This window comes from Salmo salar, chromosome ssa07, assembly GCF_905237065.1.
Source record: "Salmo salar chromosome ssa07, Ssal_v3.1, whole genome shotgun sequence".
Lineage (NCBI taxonomy): Eukaryota > Metazoa > Chordata > Actinopteri > Salmoniformes > Salmonidae > Salmo > Salmo salar.
This window is the reverse complement of record NC_059448.1, coordinates 29,113,164-29,135,525: the sequence shown is the minus strand read 5'-3', so window position 1 is coordinate 29,135,525 and position 22,362 is coordinate 29,113,164. Positions and strand designations below refer to the sequence as shown.

Sequence of the window (22,362 nt, the reverse complement as noted above, 5' to 3'; positions counted from 1 at the left end):
TGTAGATCTCTGCAGTTCATCCAGAGTGATCATGGGCCTCTTGGCTGCATATCTGATCAGTCTTCTCCTTGTATGAGCTGAAAGTTTAGAGGGACGGCCGGGTCTTCGTAGATTTGCAGTGGTCTGATACTCCTTCCATTTCAATATTATCGCTTGCACAGTGCTCCTTGGGATGTTTAAAGCTTGGGAAATCTTTTTGTATCCAAATCCGGCTTTAAACTTCTCCACAACAGTATCTCGGACCTGCCTGGTGTGTTCCTTGTTCTTCATGATGCTCTCTGCGCTTTAAACGGACCTCTGAGACTATCACAGAGCAGGTGCATTTATACAGAGACTTGATTACACACAGGTGGATTCTATTTATCATCATTAGTCATTTAGGTCAACATTGGATCATTCAGAGATCCTCACTGAACTTCTGGAGAGAGTTTGCTGCACTGAAAGTAAAGGGGCTGAATAATTTTGCACGGGCAATTTTTCAGTTTTTTATTTGTTAAAAAAGTTTGAAATATCCAATAAATTTCGTTCCACTTCATGATTGTGTCCCACTTGTTGTTGATTCTTCACAAAAAATTACAGTTTTATATCTTTCTGTTTGAAGCCTGAAATGTGGCAAAAGGTCGAAAAGTTCAAGGGGGCCGAATACTTTCGCAAGGCACTGTACCTGGACAAGTTTATATGGTACCACGTTCTTACTTTATATATATATATATATATATATATATATATACACTGCTCAAAAAAATAAAGGGAACACTAAAATAACACATCCTAGATCTGAATGAATGACATAATCTTAATAAATACTTTTTTCTTTACATAGTTGAATGTGCTGACAACAAAATCACACAAAAATAATCAATGGAAATCCAATTTATCAACCCATGGAGGTCTGGATTTGGAGTCACACTCAAAATTAAAGTGGAAAACCACACTACAGGCCGATCCAACTTTGATGTAATGTCCTTAAAACAAGTCAAAATGAGGCTCAGTAGTGTGTGTGGCCTCCACGTGCCTGTATGACCTCCCTACAATGCCTGGGCATGCTCCTGATGAGGTGGCGGATGGTCTCCTGAGGGATCTCCTCCCAGACCTGGACTAAAGCATCCGCCAACTCCTGGACAGTCTGTGGTGCAACGTGGCGTTGGTGGATGGAGCGAGACATGATGTCCCAGATGTGCTCAATTGGATTCAGGTCTGGGGAACGGGCGGGCCAGTCCATAGCATCAATGCCTTCCTCTTGCAGGAACTGCTGACACACTCCAGCCACATAAGGTCTAGCATTGTCTTGCATTAGGAGGAACCCAGGGCCAACCGCACCAGCATATGGTCTCACAAGGGGTCTGAGGATCTCATCTCGGTACCTAATGGCAGTCAGACTACCTCTGGCGAGCCCATGGAGGGCTGTGCGGCCCCCCAAAGAAATGCCACCCCACACCATGACTGACCCACCGCCAAACCGGTCATGCTGGAGGATGTTGCAGGCAGCAGAACGTTCTCCACGGCGTCTCCAGACTCTGTCACGTCTGTCACATGTGCTCAGTGTGAACGTGCTTTCATCTGTGAAGAGCACAGGGTGCCAGTGGCGAATTTGCCAATCTTGGTGTTCTCTGGCAAATGCCAAACGTCCTGCACGGTGTTGGGCTGTAAGCACAACCCCCACCTGTGGACGTCGGGCCCTCATACCACCCTCATGGAGTCTGTTTCTGACCATTTGAGCAGACACATGCACATTTGTGGCCTGCTGGAGGTAATTTTGCAGGGCTCTGGCAGTGCTCCTCCTGCTCCTCCTTGCACAAAGGCGGAGGTAGCGGTCCTGCTGCTGGGTTGTTGCCCTCCTACGGCCTCCTCCACGTCTCCTGATGTACTGGACTGTCTCCTGGTAGCGCCTCCATGCTCTGGACACTACGATGACAGATACAGCAAACCTTCTTGCCACAGCTCGCATTGATGTTCCATCCTGGATGAGCTGCACTACCTGAGCCACTTGTGTGGGTTGTAGACTCCGTCTCACGCTACCACTAGAGTTAAAGCACTGCCAGCATTCAAAAGTGACCAAAACATCAGCCAGGAAGCATGGGAACTGAGAAGTGGTCTGTGGTCACCACCTGCAGAACCACTCCTTTATTGGGGGTGTCTTGCTAATTGCCTATAATTTCCACCTGTTGTCTATTCCATTTGCACAACAGCATGTGAAATTTATTGTCAATCAGTGTTGCTTCCTAAGTGGACAGTTTGATTTCACAGAAGTGTGATTGACTTGGAGTTACATTGTGTTGTTTAAGTGTTCCCTTTATTTTTTGGAGCAGTGTATATATATATATATATATATTTTTTTTATTTTTATTTTTTTGGACCTCACCGGTATTACCAGTCACTGTACAGACGTTCTAAGGATGTTGTATCTTCTCTTGGTGAAAGAAAGACAGGGTGATGACAGAGTGTATGGATATACATGTATAGAAGAGTATATGGAAGTAAGTGTGTCTGCAGATTAATGTGTCTGCATTTCAGAGGGCTGCACCTTGTAGATTAGTCATTGTTACCTCAGGTGTGTATGTGCGTGCATGAGTGTGTGTAGTACCTCTGGGGTACAGACAAACACACACACACACACAGACACAGGTACCCACTTCACCTGAGTGACACACACAGCTGGTTTGGAGAGCCATCCACTTCCTGACTCCCACCATCCGTCTGTCTTAGTGACCTCCCACAACCCCCGGCTTTTTGGGCTGCTTTGATTTATGACCTTTGACCCCCCCCCCAAAGTCAGAGTGGAACACCTGCTCAGGTCTGTGAGAAAGACAGGGAAACAGGATATAAAGAGGAGAGGAAAGAAGGGGATAAGTGGTCAGAGAGGTGGAGGTATGGGGACTGGATGTGTCTGATCTAGGGTTAGTGGAAATTTGTGGTACACACACACACACCATCTTTGTTAAAGTTGGTAATTTGTCCATGTTTAGAGCATTGCAGATAGAAATGTTTCACTTCGAACTCACCAGATCCTATGTTCCACATAAAAGAAAGATGTGTCTGTTCTATACAATACATTGTCATAGTCAGTTGCCATGGTGCCCTAGTAGCAACCTAAGCAGAGAGCTCCCGTAAATATGTACATATACGATTATTTTTAAGTGTTTTTAAAAGCTTTTTTTAATCCGCTGTTTTATTTATGATAACATTGAGTTTCGTTGTATATTTCTGGTGGTTTTGACCCAAGGATTTGCAGACGGACTGGCAGGTCAATTCTTTTTGGCTAGCTGGCTAATTGTTTTTGTTCGAATGATGTACCAGCTTTTTTGTTTTACCTGGCAGCTGGTTCTTGATCTTGAAAACATGAATTGAAGAGTCACCTGATGCTTGAGAGGAATGGGAGATGCAGTAGAGGAATGCAGTACAGAGACAGAGGGCTCGTAGTGAGGACGACTGGCTACTGTACCTCTCTGAACTGTGTGTGGTGAGCTTTCTGGTGCCCAGAGCTGCTGAGGCATCACCCAAGTAGGTGTCATACTTTGTGAAGTAGGAAGTCCAGTAACTACACGACTCAGGCTGGTTCCCAGAGTAGCCTTCTACATGATCGTCACCAGACAACCATCTCCCTGACCACTATCGTCTTATCAAGCCTTGAATTGGCTCTCTCCATCTTTGGAAGATGGGTGCACTCAAAGACTTGGTCTCTATTGAGGCGGCAGGTAGCCTAGTGGTTAGAGTGTTGGGCCAGTAACTGAAAGGTTGCTAGATCGAATCCCTGAGCTGACAAAGTAGAAATCTGTCTTTCTGCCCCCGAGTAAGGCAGTTAACCCACTGTTCCCCCAAGTGCCGAAGACATGGATGTCAATTATGGCAGTCCCCCGCACCTCTCTGGTTCAGCGGGGTTGGGTTAAACGCAGAAGACACATTTCAGTTGAATGCATTCAGTTGTACAACTGACTAGGTCTTTCCCTATTGGTTGACCTAACTATAGCTAGGCAACTCATGATGATGCTTGTTTGCTTTTTGAAGCGCTTTGAGATTGTTATGAAAAGTGCCATAGGAATGTTATAAATTCTTATTATTATTTCTACGACTGTCATCCCTCAGCCTTCCTTCAGCCTTCCTCCACTGAACAGGGCCGTCCTGGCAGAAGCACTGTGATGTCATAATGTCTGAGTTATATCTGGACTCACATATCTGATTTATATGTCTTTGAGGGGAAGGGAAGTTATATCTTTTTTGAAAATCTGCTTACTGCTGCCCTTTCTAGACAGATGAATTTGTGCTAAAAGGTTTATTACAAAAGTGCAGGATTTTATGAAGCATGTTGATGTCATGTTTTTTCTGTTTTGATGGCATGGTGAAAGGTAGACACACACACACACAGACACACACACACACACACCGTGCCATTCCGGAGTATGACATGATGTTTTCCTATTATAGATAGAGGGAATTGGATGTCTCTGCTGGTTTACTGGTTATGACACTGATGCTACTTATACCACGTTATTCTGAGACGGTCGAGAGTGCGTGTGCGTGTGTGTGTGTGTGTGTGTGTGTGTGTGTGTGTGTGTGTGTGTGTGTGTGTGTGTGTGTGTGTGTGTGTGTGTGTGTGTGTCGTGTGCGTGTGTGTGCGCGTGTGTGTGCGTGCGTGCGTGCGTGCGTAATGGAGGACTAAAATAAGTATTCTCAACAAGCCAACTGATTAATGTGGAGCCAGTGTGGGCAACACTTTACATTACAGACAGTGGGTAAAGACAAACTGATGCACAGTGCCACTGTGATTCAGATTGATGTGTTTCACCTCTGCTCTCAGGCCACATAGCTAGCCACTGGTTTCAGTCCCTAGATGTGTCTAACCAATAATTATTTTGGTATTTGTATAGAATAATATAGGTATTTAAGCTCACCCCGGTACATACCATTTCTCAATGATCGGTTTCCCATAGAGAGCCATGTGTTTGGAAGAAGTGCTAACCTCACTACATACCATGTCTCAGTGAGTGGTCTCTATGCAGTGTTCATGTGTAAATAAGGAGAGCTGGATGGGCTTCTGGCCCCAAGTCCACATTTATTTAGTACCACTAGATCATAAGTCACAGTGTTAGGGCCATTCATGTACCCCGTGACTTGATGTGCCCCTGTTTCCCAGCTCCTCATTGGGCTCTCAGTATGTGCATCCTGAAGAGTAGAAGAGCAACATTTGTCAGATAGTGTGGTCCCAAATGGCACCCTATTCTATATGCGCCCTGGTCAAAAGTAGTGCACTATAAAGGTTATAGGGTTCCATTTGGGAGGCTGATAGCTAGATATATGAGGATGGCGAGGGAGTGCATGGACTCATTTGACCATGTACTTTCAAGGAAAATGTCAAAGGTTGAGATTTCTAGGTTAGTGGAGGCAGAAGGACATAGAAGTGAAAGAGGGTTAGGTTTAGTAAGTTCTATGATGTGTAATAACTTGCCCTGTCTCTCTCTCTCTCTCTGCCTGCCTGCCATCCTTCCTTTTGTATCTCTCCCAGATTGACATTTCATTATAACGTGAAATGTCCCAGTGCAGCCTCAGGCTACCACGTTTACCTCTGAAGAGTGTGTGCTTTAGTTTAGTTATGCAATGGAAACACTTAGATATACCCCTGTGGGACACAGTTACATCTCTCTCTCTTTGCCAGCCAATAGCTACAGTTGAAGTCGGAAGTTTACATACACTTAGGTTGGAGTCATTAAAACTCGTTTTTCAACCACTCCACACATTTCTTGTTAACAAACTATAGTTTTGGCAAGTCGGTTAGGACATCTACTTTGTGCATGACACAAGTAATTTTTTTAAATACTTCCCGAATGCACTGTATGTACAACAGCTAAAAATATCTATACCACAATGCAGTTGTGAGCATACTAGGCATTCTACATGATACTACAACATCAGTATAACTGAAAATGGATGTTGTGTTGGCTGAATGTTCCAGGCAGGGTCCTGAATGTTCTTCAGCTGGTGAACTTGGTCTTGTGTTAGGCAATGGTAGCTGGTCTGGCAAAACTTCATGGGCTCAATGACCTTGGACTCATAGACTATACACTTTGGCTCTAACCAGCCCCATGCAGTCCTTTCCTCTTCCGAGTCAGATGATGTTGAGCTTGTTCCCGGCTGAAAGCTTTCATCCAATGGGTCTACAGGATCTGTACAACTGAAGCTGGTGTCAAGGTCTTAATTAGCAGCAACAGGATTAGTCTGTAGGACACACACTAGTCAGTGATTAGCAAACATTTTACTACTTTGTCCCCACTCAAACAAGGTACTATATCCACCCACCCCCCTCATGTCAATAGATCATGTATACTAACCTTCACACACAATACCCACCCCCAACAGACACCAGTAATATCACATTTACATTTTATTCATTTGGCAGACGGTCTTTTCCAGAGCGACTTAAATGAGCAATTAGGGTTAAGTGCCTTGCTCAAGACCACATCGTCACCCACGCCATCCCTTCCTTACTAATAACTCTGCTTTTCTCCAATTTAGACTTCAAGCTTTGCCTAAACAATCAACTAATGTCTGGATCCAGTATATTTATTTGCTCATCATGGAATCATGGAAAGATTTATTTAAGGAGACTCACACTAGTTCCTGGTGCTGAGCTTGATGTTAATACTGCTGCAGATGTTGATGGGATTGGACTCTGTAAATAGAACACATAGGCCAGTCACGTTACTCTCTGCAGTAGTTAGTTAGCTGGCTAGGTAGCTAACGGTTGGATATGGTCCTGTAGGCTGTAGCTAACGTAACCTAATGTAGCTAACATTAGCTTGCAAAGTTACAAATCACCTCGCCAGATAGCAGCCGGTTAATTACAATGATTTGCTTTCGAATGTCAAGCCAGAGTGTTATGAAAGATAGCTAGCTAGATTTCGGTTTACATAAACAAATGTAGTTTGCTAGCTCGCTAATTAGCTAAGTTAACTAGATAGCCAATTCAAAACATAACTTGTAGCGGTTATCGCGCTAGTTAACTTTTGCATTCATGTCGTTGTCGCCTTTCCCCCCGGCACTGTAGATAGCCTAAATAAATCTGCACCGTTGGAAAGCTGGGATTCCCCTTTATTAAATAGTAGTCATGTAAAAATATTCTAAGAATAGCCTAATTGACAAACAGCTTGCTGTGCATAGATCTCCCCTGAAACATGAATATTTGAGCCTTATATATAAACATGTCTGGTTCGTTACCTTGCTTTGAAGTAGCCTACCTTATCAGTTTGATCCCTGATTCATTGAATGAGGGAATCATTTTATAAAGACAAAAGTATTTGATTGTAATGTTGCAATATTTTATATCAAGGGTGGCAACCATCCGCCAGGATAGCTACTGGGTGTGCAGGCTTTTGTTCAAGCCAGCTGCTTAACAGGACCTTGATAAGCAGACTTGGGTGTTTTCAGGGCTGGATCAAAAGCCAAGCCTGCACACCCAGGAGCTCTCCAGATGGAGGGTTGACAACATGTGACTAACAGTGCAGTTCTACTTTATGGTGGGTAAAATGCCTTGAACAAGGGCACAACGGCAGGACAACGTGGGATCAGGCACAGCAGCCTTCCAGTGTCAGTAACTCGTACTTTTTAATGTAGGCTATAATAATAGTCATGAACCTTTGGTTAAAAGTAATATGGAAAATGTGTGTGAACCCTTAACAGTGAATAATCAGAGGTCTCTATAGCATAATGCTCTTTGTGAATTTCGGTGAACATAGTGAACAGGTTTAACAAGGAGGACCTGATTGAAACCACCCGTGTGTGTGTGTGTGTGTGTGTGTGTGTGTGTGTGTGTGTGTGTGTGTGTGTGTGTGTGTGTGTGTGTGTGTGTGTGTGTGTGTATTTAGGGGTCAGTGTAGGTGGAATTTCCCCCTGTGTGAACAGACACGGTAAGGCTGACTACCAATGTTATGGATGACACATCGCCCCCTTTGGCCAGCTTAGAGTACTGACGGATTGGACAGACAGATGGATAACACACGCGCAAACATTGAATGCAGCTGATACTGACACACTCACACACACACACACACACACACACACACACACACACACACACACACACACACACACACACACACACACACACACACACACACAGTGATCAGGAATCCCCAGTGCAGTCTGCAGTTACATCTACAATACCTGTAGTCTACACAGGATGATGCAGTAGACTGCTGTGGTTACACCCTTTATTGTTCTAAATGAAGTCTAGTGTTAACTTCTGCAAATAAATATCAATATGAAAACCAGACAGCTGAAAGGAAAGAGTGTTTAATGGAGATATCAACACTGACTCAACTAGAGCAAAGCAGATCACCTGTGACGGACAGAGTGGGCAAGAGAGGGGGGGGGTGGAAGGATAGAGGGGTGGGTGGAGGAGAGACAGAGAGAAAGGGATGGGAGAATAGAGGGGTGGGTGGAGGAGAGACAGCGAGAGAGGGATGGTAGGATAGAGGGGTGGGTGGAGGAGAGACAGAGAGAGAGAGATGGAAGGATAGAGGGGTGGGTGGAGGAGAGAGAGAGAGAGGGATGGAAGGATAGAGGAAAATAGAGAGCATGTGCACGTGTTTGCTTTAGGCTTGAAGCAGAGGAATTCTCAGTCCGTCAACATCAGTGGCTGTCGACACACACTGTCTATGCCCCCACCACCCCTCCCTTGGCCTCTGTGTAGAAAAAAGGAAAGGGAGCAGAGCTCGCACCTTTCCAGGCAAAACATTTGTTTTCTATAAGTAGATCCTGGCTGGCAGCGTCGGCAGGATACACCAAGGTAAATGTAAGGCGTTCCTTGGCCGGATGGCGGGATACAGTAAGGTAATGCAATGTGCGCCTTGGCTAGGTAGCCTGTAACGGTGGACAGAGATCTCAGCACACAACAGACACTAAAACACAAACAGTCACGTCATCATGCCTTGTCCCTGACCATGTGACCTGACCAGGAAAAACTGCTGACTCATAAGACTCATGTTCTCCAAGGCCCACAATGAGTGAGAGCCTATCAATTAAGACAGTTATAACCAATGACAAGCATGCATTCTTTTGATGCTCATACACAACAATGTCAAACGTAACTATTCTCATAGGAACCCTGCCATGAGCTGATGTAGGGTCAGTTTTGCCTGTTAGATCACAATTAACCTCTTACATCTAGACGTTCCGCTAGCGGAACACCTGCTCCAATATCCAATGATGGGCGTGGCGCGAAATACAAAGTCCTCGAAAATCCGAAAACCTCCATTTTTCAAACATATGACTATTTTACACCATTTTAAAGACAAGACTCTCCTTTATCTAACCACACTGTCCGATTTCAAAAAGGCTTTACAGCGAAAGCAAAACATTAGATTATGTCAGCAGAGTACCCAGCCAGAAATAATCAGACACCCATTTTTCAAGCTAGCATATAATGTCACAAAAAACAAACCCACAGCTAAATGCAGCACTAACCTTTGATGATCTTCATCAGATGACACTCCTAGGACATTATGTTATACAATACATGCATGTTTTGTTCAATCAAGTTCATATTTATATCAAAAAACAGCTTTTTACATTAGCATGTGATGTTCAGAACTAGCATACCCACCGCAAACGTCCGGTGAATTTACTAAATTACTCACGATAAACGTTAACAAAAAACATAACAATTATTTTAAGAATTATAGATACAGAACTCCTTTATGCAATCGCTATGTCCGATTTTAAAATAGCTTTTCGGTGAAAGCACATTTTGCAATATTCTGAGTAGATAGCTCGCCATCACGGGCTAGCTATTTAGACACCCACCAAGTTTAGCCCTCACCAAAGTCAGATTTACTATAAGAAAAATTGGATTACCTTTGCTGTTCTTCATCAGAATGCACTCCCGGGACTTCTACTTCAATAACAAATGTTGGTTTGGTTCCAAATAATCCATAGTTATATCCAAATAGTGGCATTTTGTTGTGCGTTCAAGACACTATCCGAAGGGTGACGAAGGGTTACGCGCCCGACGCGTTTCGTGACAAACAAATTCAAAATATTCCATTACCGTACTTTGAAGCATGTCAACCGCTGTTTAAAATAAATCTTTATGCGATTTTTCTCGTAAAAAAGCGATAATATTCCGACCGGGAGTCGTTGTTTTCGTTCAAAGACTGAAAATAAAAACATGGTGTCGGCTTGTGCACGCGCCTCCAGTCTCATTGTTCTCTGATCGACCACTATCGAAATGCGCTACTGTTTTTCAGCCAGGGGCTCCAAAGGCATCATTCACCATTTTGCCGCCTTCTGAGAGCCTATGGGAGCCGTAGGAAGTGTCACTTTACAGCAGAGATCCTCAGTTTTCAATAAAGAGAGTGTAAAAGGCCAAGAAATGGTCAGAGAGGGCACTTCCTGTAAGGAATCTTCTCAGGTTTTGGCCTGCCAAATGAGTTCTGTTATACTCACAGACACCACTCAAACAGTTTTAGAAACTTTGGAGTGTTTTCTATCCAAAGCTAATAATTATATGCATATTCTAGTTTCTGGGCAGGAGTAATAATCAGATTAAATCGGGTACGTTTTTTATCCGGCCGTGAAAATACTGCCCCCTATCCATAACAGGTTAATATTGACACAGGGGGATCTGATCCTAGATCAGCATTCTTACTCTGAGACACTATGGCCCCAGATCGTTACATGGGCATCTTGTGAAACATCATCCCCATTCCCATAGGAGCCCTGTGTTATGCTCACCTGCAGTACAGTATGAGCTATTAATGTACACTCTAAAAACAAGAGGTTCCTGGAGTATTCTTTCGGGGTTCTTTAAATTGAAACTGTGGGGGGAACCCCTATAAGTTCTTCAAAGAACCCCTTTTAATGGATCCTCGAAAAACCTTTTGAACTACCCCCGTTATTATTGTTATTATTAATAATAATAATAATATGCATAACAATATCAACACTAACACAATATTTTATTTCTCATTGTTTATTATGATTTTAGTGGCAAAGCAGAATAAAAATAAATAAATGAGGTAAACTCCCAGCAGAGGCCCAAGTATAAAGGGTTTATCCTCTGGCGTGTTGATGTTAATGTGTTTATGTTCTCCGTATCCATAGCCGGAAGGATTTTGCAGTGCATGGTGATCGAACAGGTTTCCTGTTATATTCATCAGAGGTGTAGGGAGGGGGAAGTCTGTGAATCCAGAAAACAGTAATTATACAGATGATTAACAAAACATGCACTCGACAATATTCATACCTTGGTTTTTGTGGTGAATGTGAATGAAAAAAAACAGATTTGATAATGGTTTTCATACACATACCTTATCCATAATGTAGAGGCCTATGGGATATTCACTGAAGACGTAAGGGAGGAGGATGGTAAATGTGCTCTGCATAAAACACCAATACCAATTGACATACCTTTGTATGCCTCCTTGTCTGTATACCTGCAGACACAAAAGTGAGCAGTTCAGTCATCTGCACACTATACAGCTAGCCTTCATCATATTCTTATAGCCTACATATTCTTACCTCTTTGTTGATAGATATCCATTGAATTGTGTCCATTTTCTGTTTTAGAAAGATTTGCATAAATATGAAAAGATAGATGGTATCATCATAAAACTATATCGATTTAGATCATACAAGGGACAAACCTTGCCTTAAATTGAGGAGATCTTTCCATTTTTCAGTTAAGTGCCTGCACCTGCTGTCCTTTCAAATTCAAATCCAAATGTTTCAGTTGGGCAGTTAAGTTCCTGCAAGAACCCCCACCAACTAAGGAGGTTCCTCGGTGAACCCCACCTCCTATTGGGGTTCTTGGAAGAACCTTTTGGGGGCCATTTTCAATGCCAAGAACCTTAAGGTTCTTCAAAGAACTTTGAGGATCTTAGAAGAACCCTGTTGAACCCCTAATTGTTAAAGTGTATAAGCTGTTAATCTCCCTGTGGGCCAGCACACACACACACACACACACACACACACACACACACACACACACACACACACACACACACACACACACACACACACACACACACACAGCAGCATTAGAAAAGGTGGTGTGAACCCTATGATCTTTAGCCTAGTTATTATCTCATAGGCACCCCTCACTCCTCCGCTTACACCCTCTTCTGTGTGCCACAAAAGGGCCCCAGTTACACCCCTTGCTTTAGGGAGGTCATCCTAGAATCCCTCCATAGAACATGTTGAGAGTTCTCTCATTACAACATCATGTATGTCCCGGGGGAAAACTCCCCTTACAGAGGGGGTACATGCATTACATTTGCATTATATTTGAGTGATTTAGCAGACGCTCTTATCCAGAGCAATTACAATTAGTGCGTTCGTCTTAAGATAGCTGGGTGAGACAACCACATACGCTATATATACAAAAGTATGTGGACACCCCTTCAAACTAGTGGATTCGGTTTTTCCAGTCACACCCGTTGCTGACAGGTGTATAAAATCGAGCACACCGCCATGCAATCTCCATAGACAAACATTGGCAGTAGGATGGCCCATACTGAAGAGCTCAGTGAGTTTCAACTTGACACCGTCACCCATCCTTAGGGTCAGGTTTAGGGTACTTCAAAGGTGTTCTTACCAAAGAATACTTATCAATGGTGTAACCCTATCCCCTAGCCTGACGTGGGCTGTCTGTCCTTCATCTAGAAGATTGAAGAGAAGTGAGATGTGTGTGTGTGTGTGTGTGTGTGTGTGTGTGTGTGTGTGTGTGTGTGTGTGTGTGTGTGTGTGTGTGTGTGTGTGTGTGTGTGTGTGTGTGTGTGTGTGAGATTAGGGGTAAATGAGAGGCCAGTTTGAACAGCTGTGATTTTGGCCTTGTCAGAGTAGTTTAAACTAGGCCCCTAGACACTGATTTAAGGTCAGTTTTTCACTACTCTCCCGTAATGCTTTAAGACTAGGATTTGTGGAGATAATCCGACTCTAGATCTGTACCTAGGGGCAAATTGCCTCCTGGTATGTCTGTGTGTCTGGAGAGACTCATACAGACCTTCCCAGTGAAACCCAGGTGTCGTTAGCCTGCTGTGTAAGCTACGCTAACTGGAAGTGTAAATCTCTATCCGAATCTGTATTGTAAATATTAGCGTTAGCATTCATATCTGTTGTGGTATTACATTGTGATCTGTTTATTTTTTTATTTTTTAATGTAACCTTTATTTAACCAGGTGTACTCTCTGTCTGTCTTGTGTTGGATTGTCTGTATAAACAGCTTGTAGTTAGATATCAAAGTGTGGTCTGTAAAAACACTCATATCGGATGTAATCAATAATAGGTTATTATACAGTGTACATAGCGGTATGAAGTATTATTCTAAAGGCTATATATGTTGACTTATCTTTCCCACTGCTGTGATGAAATTGGGATTGGAATTCTGTCTCCTGATTGATTTTTTGATATCACTTTTTGCCCGCCATTTTTGTATATTTACATGTCGGGGGTGTTTTTGATAGAAAGAGGAGAGATATAAAATGATAGACTATTGTTTCGTTTTTTTCTCTTCCCCTACAGTATCTGTCGCTTCAGTGAGTTCTGGAAGGTACATGTAAACAGAGGCACTCCTCCTTTCCTATAATTGGAAACGCATAAATCCTTTCTGTCATTCTAGAGACATAGCTCCAGTTTATTTTAGCTGACACCTACAGTATGTCACCATTGTTTGTATTTATGATTCCGCCACTAAAACATTGTGTTATCTTTCACGCCTTGACCTTATAATGGTTGCTGTAGGCAACGGGCATGGTGGCATGCCAACCTGTGCCAGCGTTGCCATTGGGCATGGTGATTTAGGAGAGAGATAAGGAGGCGCACGGCGGAGGTCGCTGTGGTTTCCACCTTGTGGTGTTTGTTGATTCTGGAAGCCTTAGAGCACTATGACATCACAGATTAGAGGGTTGATATTACAGTTCAGAGAGTTCATAATCTTACATCATAGATAACTTATCCATTCCATAGAATTGTTATATACAGGATCAGTGGATTGAATTGAACCAAGGGAATTGAATACATTGAACCAATTGAATTGAGTGAATTGAACCAAGTGAATTGAATATATTGAACCAATTGAATTGAGTGAATTGAGCCAAGTGAATTGAATACATTGAACCAATTGAATTGAGTGAATTGAACCAAGTGAATTTAGTATACTGATAAGAAGGATCAGAAACCTTGGTTTGATCTCAGTCAGGGCTGAATCGGGCCAACGGGGGTATTGGCTGTGTCTTCTAAGTGGTCCCAGAGCCAGGAGATATAGGACACGGATCGGAAGTTCATATTCCGACATTCTGGCTGATGGATGGCCTGCTGGTAGAATGGAAGAACCGAGATCAGACATCTAAACTTAGAAAGTCAATAGAGCAGGGAGAGAGAGAAGAGATTGTGTTTTATTTTATTTATTTAACCTTTATTTGATCAGGGAGTCATACTGAGACCAAGGTCTCTTACAGATGGGCCCTGAATTACATAAATTACAGAAAATACACACATCAAAATAAAAATACAAAATGCAAGCAGAAAGAAAAACACGGTCATAAAAAAATAGAATTGACCTAGAGGCACCAAAACATCAAATTTCTACACACTTTGAAGATTGTTCCACAAATAAGGTGCAAAAAAACTAAAATTGGATTTACGTAACTCAGTAGAGACCAAAGGAATTTCCCTAAGACTGGCTGTGGTAACTCATATATCTAAAGTTTAGTAATGACGTTAGCTACAGTGGCACTTTATACATGAAAACATAGAAATGTATCAACCTACGTGACATCATGTGACCAACAAATCTGATGAGGTCATAAAGGTTGTCGGGCAGGTCGTCATGGCAACGCTATTTCTGTAACTAGGAGGAAGTGAAGAGGCTTGTTGATTGGCCTGTAACTGTAACTTGAGCCATGTTGGGCCCTGACCAACAACCAACCGATACCCTCAATGTGTGAGACTTCAGACAACATGGCATGACATTGCTTGGCTTCAACCCTTTTTGAACTGTGACCCCCAACCTCGTGAACTAACCCAAATCCAAATTCAGGATTGACTCTTAATCCTTTGATCCATGAGGAATAGTTTCTGATCTTCCACTTACAGTATCTTTTTTCTTTGAAATTACCCAAACCCAAAGCTCCCAAAGTAAACCCTGAGAGTGAGAGCGAGTGAAAGCGAGTGAGAGCGTGAGCGAAAGACAGAGAGAGAGCGAGAGAGAGCAAGAGAGAGAGAGCAAGAGAGAGCAGGAGAGAGAGAGAGAGAGAGAGAAAGAGAGAGAGCAGGAGAGAGAGAGAGGAGGGGCCCAGTTGAGTCCTGTCTGTTCAAATCCTCTATAATAACACCAACCCTGTCCTGTCCCTTCATGCCAAGACCGGGTCTTTCTCTAAAGCAGTGGTTCTCAATCCTGGCCCTGGGGACCCAGAGGGTTGGTTTTTTTGCCGTAGCACTACACAGCTGATTCAAATAATCAACTCATTATCTGGCTTGGATGCTTTCAAAAGCAGGTTGAGAACCACTGCTCTAGAGGATATGGTAGATATTCGGGAGAATGTGTGTGTGATGTGTGTGGCGTGTGTGTCTTCTCCAGGTAAAGGAGTTCCGTAGCCTTCGGTACCTGTCCTACATGTTAGGGCATTGGCACACCGCACAGCCTGTCTTCTCACCCTATGCTCTTCTCTCCTAAGCCTCTTCATCTTGAGAAATACACCCTTTAGGGTGGATAAATACAGTATGGTACTGCATGTATTTGTGTTATTGCAGTAAAAGTTCCAACATGCCTGGGATAATACAGTGTATTGTATTGGTGATATCACAGCCCTACCCTCTGACGCCATCCGGCGTCATCTTGGTGAAGATGGCGCCCGGAGGGTAGGGCTGCCGTCTCATCGGCTCTTAACCAATCATGCAAACAAAAAAAAATCTTCACATTGTTCGTAACTTGTTTTGTACATAATGTTGTTGCTACCGTCTCTTATGACTGAAAAGAGCTTCTGGACATCAGAATTGGGATTATTCACCTCAAATTGGAGTTCTTCTTAAATGAGTCGGACACAAGGGATATACTACGGACACCCGACCAGGCCCAGATCCCCGTGATTCGCTGGAAAAGGAAAGGTTTCGCGGAAAGAGAGTATCAGGCGACGAGTGGCTAATCTGCCCTTGCCTTCTGTTCTCTAGCTAACGTTCAATCGCTGGAAAATAAATGAGATGAACTGAAAGCACGTATATCCTACCAACGGGACATTAAAAACTGTAATATCTTATGTTTCATACAGCTCTATCGGCAGGACAGAACAGCAGCCTCTGGTAAGACACGGTGCGGGGGCCTATGCATATTTGTAAACAATAGCTGGTGCACAATATCTAAGGAAGTCTCAGGGTTTTGCTCGCCTGAGGTAGAGTATCTCATGATAAGCTGTAGACCACACTATCTACCTAGAGAGTTTTCATCTGTATTTTTCGTAGCTGTCTACACAACACCTCAGACCGAAACTGGCACTAAAACCGCACTCAATGAGCTGTATTCCGCCATAAGCAAACAGGAAAACGCTCATCCAGAGGCGGCACTCCTAGTGGCCGGGGACTTTAATGCAGGGAAACTTAAATCAGTTTTACCTCATTTCTATCAGCATGTTAAATGTGCAACCAGAGGGAAACAATTCTAGACCACCTTTACTCCACACACAGAGACGCGTACAAAGCTCTCCCTCGCCCTCCATTTGGCAAATCTGACCATAACTCTATCCTCCTGATTCCTGTAAAAATTTAAGCAGGAAGCACCAGTGACTTTATCTATAAAAAAGTGGTCAGATGAAGCTACAGGATTGTTTTGCTAGCACAGACTGGAATATGTTCCAGAATTCTTCCGATGGCATTGAAGAGTACACCACATCAGTCACTGGCTTTATCAATAAGTGCATCGAGGACGTCGTCCCAACAGTGACTGTACGTCAATACCCCAACCAGAAGTCATGGATAACAGGCAACATTCGCACTGAGCTAAAGAGTAAAGCAGCCGCTTTCAAGGAGCATGATTCTAACCCGGAAGCTTATAAGAAATCTCCCTATGCCCTCCGACGAACCATCAAATCCTGGACTTCCTGATGGGCCGCCCCCAGATGGTAAGGGTAGGTAACAATACATCCGCCACGCTGATCCTCAACACAGGGGCCCCTCAGGCGTGCGTGCTCAATCCCCTCCTGTACTCCCTGTTCACTCACGACTGGACAGCCAGGCACAACTCCAACACCATCATTAAGTTTGCTGATGACACAACAGTGGTAGGCCTGATCACCGACAACGATGAGACAGCCTGTAAGGAGGTCAGAGATTTGACCGTGGGGTGCAAGGACAACAACCTCTCCGTCAATGTGATCAAGACAAGGAGATGGTTGTGGACTACAGGAAAAGGAGGACCGAGCACGCATCGACGGGGCTGTAGTGGAGCAGGTTGAGAGCTTCAAGTTCCTTGGTGTCCACATCACCAACAAACTAACATGGTCCGAGCACACCAAGACAGTTGTGAAGAGGGCACAACAAAACCTATTCCCCCTCAGGAGACTGAAAAGATTTGACATGGGACCTCAGATCCTCAAAATGTTTTACAGCTGCACCATCAAGCGCATCCTGACGGGTTGCATCACTGCCTGGTATGGCAACTGCTCAGCCTCTGACCGCAAGGCACTACAGAGGGTAGTGCGTATGGCCCAGTACATCACTGGGGCCAAGCTTTCTGCCATCCAGGACCTCTATACCAGGCGGTGTAGGAAGAAGGCCCTAAAAATTGCCAAAGACTCCAGCCACCCTAGTCATAGACTGTTCTCTCTGCTACCGCATGGCAAGCGGTACCGGTGCTCCAAGTCTAGGTCCAAGAGGCTTCTAAACAGCTTCTACCCCCAAGCCATAAGAATCCTGAACAGCCAATCAAATGGCTACCCAGACTATTTGCATTGCCCACCCCCCACCCTCTTCTGCGCTGCTGCTACTCTCTGTTATTGTCTATGCATAGTCACTTTAATAACTCTACCTACATGTACGATAATTACCTCAATTACCTCGACACCGGTGCCCCCTGCACATTGACACATTGACTCTGTACCGGTACCCCCTGTATATAGCCCCGCTATTGTTATTTACTGCTGCTCTTTAATTATTTGTTATTATCTCTTAGTTTTTTAGGGATTTTCTTAACTGCATTGTTGGTTAAGGGCTTGTAAGTAAGCATTTCACTGTAAGGTCTACACCTGTTGTATTCAGCGTGTGACAAATACAATTTTTTCCCTAATCCCCTTCTGGCCCCGTTCATATAGAATGTAAAGTGATTACTGTATGTATGTACAGACTAGTATGCATGTGTTGCATTGTATGTGTACGGAGTTCACTCACATTCACTAGATTTTTAAGCCCCCCCGAGACATGTTGTAAAATGCCTCCATTAATCCTGATGAGTACCTTAATGACTATAGGCCATTGAGCACATCACGGATATCTGACACCCCATTTGGACATGGCTCTCCCGTTGGCCACTGAGAATTTGCACACTGTAAGTTAAAACGGGTAGCTTTTTTGTATGTAATATCTCTACAATATGTAATTGCTCACTTATATCTGACACCCCGTTTCAACCTACAGTACATACATTACAGCACGTGCTAACGAGGTATCTTATTGGTTAGTGGAGAATTTGCATGTTGTAAGCTAAGACGTTATAGCTGAGGTATAGGTTGATTAACGCTGTGTGTGTGTGCATGCTACTGAGGTCAGGGCTAACTAGGCACTCCATTGGCTAGGTACTCCTTTGGCATACCTTCATGTGACCTCACATGAAGGTATGCTACTGAGCTACTGAGCTTGTTTATTTTGATCCCCAGTAGCTTTTGCAGAAGCAGCAGCTACTTTTCCTGGGGTGCTTCCTGAGCTAAAGGTCAGCTGCTGAGCTGAAGGGATGCTACTGGGCTAAAGGTCAGCTGCTGAGCTGAAGGGATGCTACTGGGCTAAAGGTCAGCTGCTGATCTGAAGGGATGCTACTGGGCTAAAGGTCAGGAATTGACATTGATTGATGTCAGGTGATTGTCTACTGGTATTTGAGGCAGAATTCACCTCATACGAGGACACTACCCCTGAGGAACACAATTCGCATGATTGAGAACAATAGCTATGTCTTTGTTGTACTAATCAATCACACTTAAGATTATATTCAAGAAATACCCGTAAAGAGAAGATGATATGTGGCATTAGCCAAACATGCAGTCCTGCCAATACAGTTCGGACTTGTTGCAGTAAAACGGTCTTTCTCTTGACAGAGTGGGTTGGGGGCATGGCATACATAGACCAAATCCCTTTGCCCCCTATTGGCCCCTTTTCTCTTCAACACGACGGGATTGACAAGGAATTTAGAGTTTGGTACTGTAGCTCAGTTTCTGAACAGTGGCCTTGTGGAACTGTCATAAACCATCTAAACGTGTGTCCGGGCACCTGTTTACATGTTCTCTCGTTAAGAGAAAGATATGAGGTCTGGAAGCAGCTTAGGGTACTCCAGTCCTCAGTTTACTTTAGCCTAGCCAGATACGCTATAGTCGGTATCAAATCAAAACCAAATAAAACAAAATTGTATTTGTCACATGCGCCGATGACAACAGGTGTAGACCTTACAGTGAAATGCTTACTTACAAGCCCTTAACCAACAATGCAGTTTTAAGAAAAATAAGTCTTAAGAAAGTATTTACTAAAATAAACTGAAGTAATAAATAAAGAAAAAAAAAGGAAAAAAAAGAAAAATAACAAATAATTAAAGAGCAACAATACCGGGGGTACCGGTACAGAGTCAATGTGCGGGGGCACAGGTTAGTTGAGGTAATTGAGGTAATATGTACGTGTAGGTAACGGTAAAGTGACTATGCATAGATATGGGTGATACAGTCGGTTAGGCTACAGTTGCGTTTCGCAAGAAGAATTCGTAGGTTTAATGGGACAAACACAGTGGAACATTCCCATAGATGTTTACCAGAAAAACACACACACACTCCCATTCCCCCACCATAACCTTCCAAATGCTGTTTACTAAATGTGAAAAATAAATCTGACATCGATTAAGGCGATCACCACGTCTTTTGTCATGAAGTGCAGGTAGCCTAGCAATTAAGAGCATTGGGCCAGTAACCAAAAAGGTCTCTGGTTTGAATCCCCAAGCCGTCAATGTGAAAAATCTGTTGATGTGTCCTTGAGCAAGGCACTTAACCCTAATTGCTCCTTTAAGTCGCTCTGGATAAGAGTGTCTGCTAAATGACTCAAATGTAATTGTGTTAACAATATTTACAATATTTTGCTTTGGTTCCTGTTTGGATTCATTTACACAACAACTTCCTCTACTTGCTAAGGATGGCCTCTCTCTTTCCCACTCCCTACTCCTTCTTTTCCTTTCTCTATGACATCTTTCCATCTTCCCTTTTCATCTCTCCCTCTCATGTTGTTTTCCCTCTATGTCACCGTAACAGAGTCAGAGTGAGGTCAGCCATACACTACCTGTCATACAGACTGACACACGTTGACAGACCAGACTACTAGATTTACATTAACCAGATTCCTGACCGTCCCTTTAACAACATCCCATCTCTCACACAAAAGGTCCCTCCATTCCTCTACTCCGCCATTCCTCCATCCCTTCATCCCTCCAGCCATCTCTTCTTTAACAACATTTTTTTTTTTTTTTATCACAGAAAGGACAGGAAAGACAAGTGGCACTCTCTCGCTCCCTCTCTTTCCTCCATCATTCCATCCATCACTCCATCTTGCCATCCCTCCATCCATCTCTCCTCAAACAGACCCACTACGGCGGGTTTACTCGGTTTTCTTTGCGTGACAGTTTGTTAACATCATGGTAAAATACAGTATGCACTACCTGATGAGGTCACTCAGAGATCAGTCAATCAGGTTTAACTGTCAACGAGGGACTTTTATGTTGTCAGGCAGGGCTAGGGAGTAACTGATTACATGTAATCAGTCACATGTAATCTGATTACAAAATAATTTTACCAACAAAAATATCGTAATCATATTACAGATACTTTTGAAAAACTAGATCATTACTTCTTGGATTACTTTTACATTTAGAAAGGATGTTTGCGAGAATGTTTTTTTGTTGTTGAAAAAAGGCTCATGTTTAAGTTTGTTCCATCTGAGCGAGTCTTACCTGACCACGAGTCAGAGACCACTATGACACACCAAATGTTTGTTGGATCCCTTTTGTCTTCTTCTTTGGCCTCTTAAAGGGAAAGTAATCAGATTACGTTACTGAATTTGGGGGGGGGGTTGTGTGGAGGAGCTGGGTGACACTTTGATTGACAGGCAGTGGAGTGGTGAGGTATGATCTAGCACTTAGTGGAGTAAACAGGGAGACTTCTGGGAGGAAACATGGAAACACAGAGGCTCAATACTAGGGCCTGAACATGTGTTATCAGAGCAGTGATGTGATTATTAAGGTGGGTGCTTAATAGCACCGAGGTATGTACCTGGTGTTTACTCTGTCACGTATAAGCAAATAGGTCTGATTGATTGATAAACATTGGTTAAAAATTGAGTGCCAATATTGGGTTACTCGGAGATGACAGACTCACATCTGCAGAACGTTGGATAGCTGTTGTCAATGGCTGTTGGATGTAGTGTGTGTCTGTGTTTGTGTGTGCTTGTCTGCGTGCAATATTTTGTGAACGGTAAAGAAAATCTCAAAGAACACTCCTCATTGAGAACACATTCTACCACAGGCATAGAAGTCCACCCAATCCAAGGCAGCTCCTACTGCTCCAAAGCCTGTTTCAACTCTACCTCAACACAGAAATTAAATCCTCATCTATCTCTCTCTCTCTCTCTCACTCTCTTTCTCTCTCTCTCTCTCGCTCTCTCTCTCTCTCTCTCGCTCTCTCTCTCTCTCTGTCTTTCTCTCTCTCTCTCTCTCGCTCTCTCTCGCTCACTCTCTCTCTCGCTCTCGCTCGCTCTCTCTCTCTCTCTCGCTCTCTCTCTCTCACTCTCTCTCTCTCTCTCTCTCTCTCTCTCGCTCTCGCTCTCTCTCTCTCTCTCTCTCTCCTTGTTTGTCAAAGAGTGTAAATTAAGATTGCTCCTTAAGTTCCACCCTATTGTACATCTCCCCCACTGGCTTTTCATAGGGAGGCAGGGAAAGTAGAAAGGCAAGGTGTGGTGTCTTTAAATGAATAATCCTTTAGAAGACACTCACACACACAAACACACGCACACACACACACATACACGCTGGGCGTGGGAACCCAATAGAGTAGGGCATCAACATGTGCGGTAGGATACTTTCACATTAGGATTTTGACTGGGCTGGAAGCTGAATAGAGAGAGGGAGTCCCATGACAAAAGTTTGAC

At 43.5% G+C, this 22,362-nt stretch overlaps 1 protein-coding gene across 5 annotated transcripts in view; it reads left to right on the top strand.

Moving 5' to 3' along the window:
- The window catches only part of LOC106608923 (collagen alpha-6(IV) chain), a 193,578-nt gene that overhangs the window by 77,358 nt on the left and 93,858 nt on the right, over nt 1–22,362 (top strand). The window lies entirely within an intron of this gene.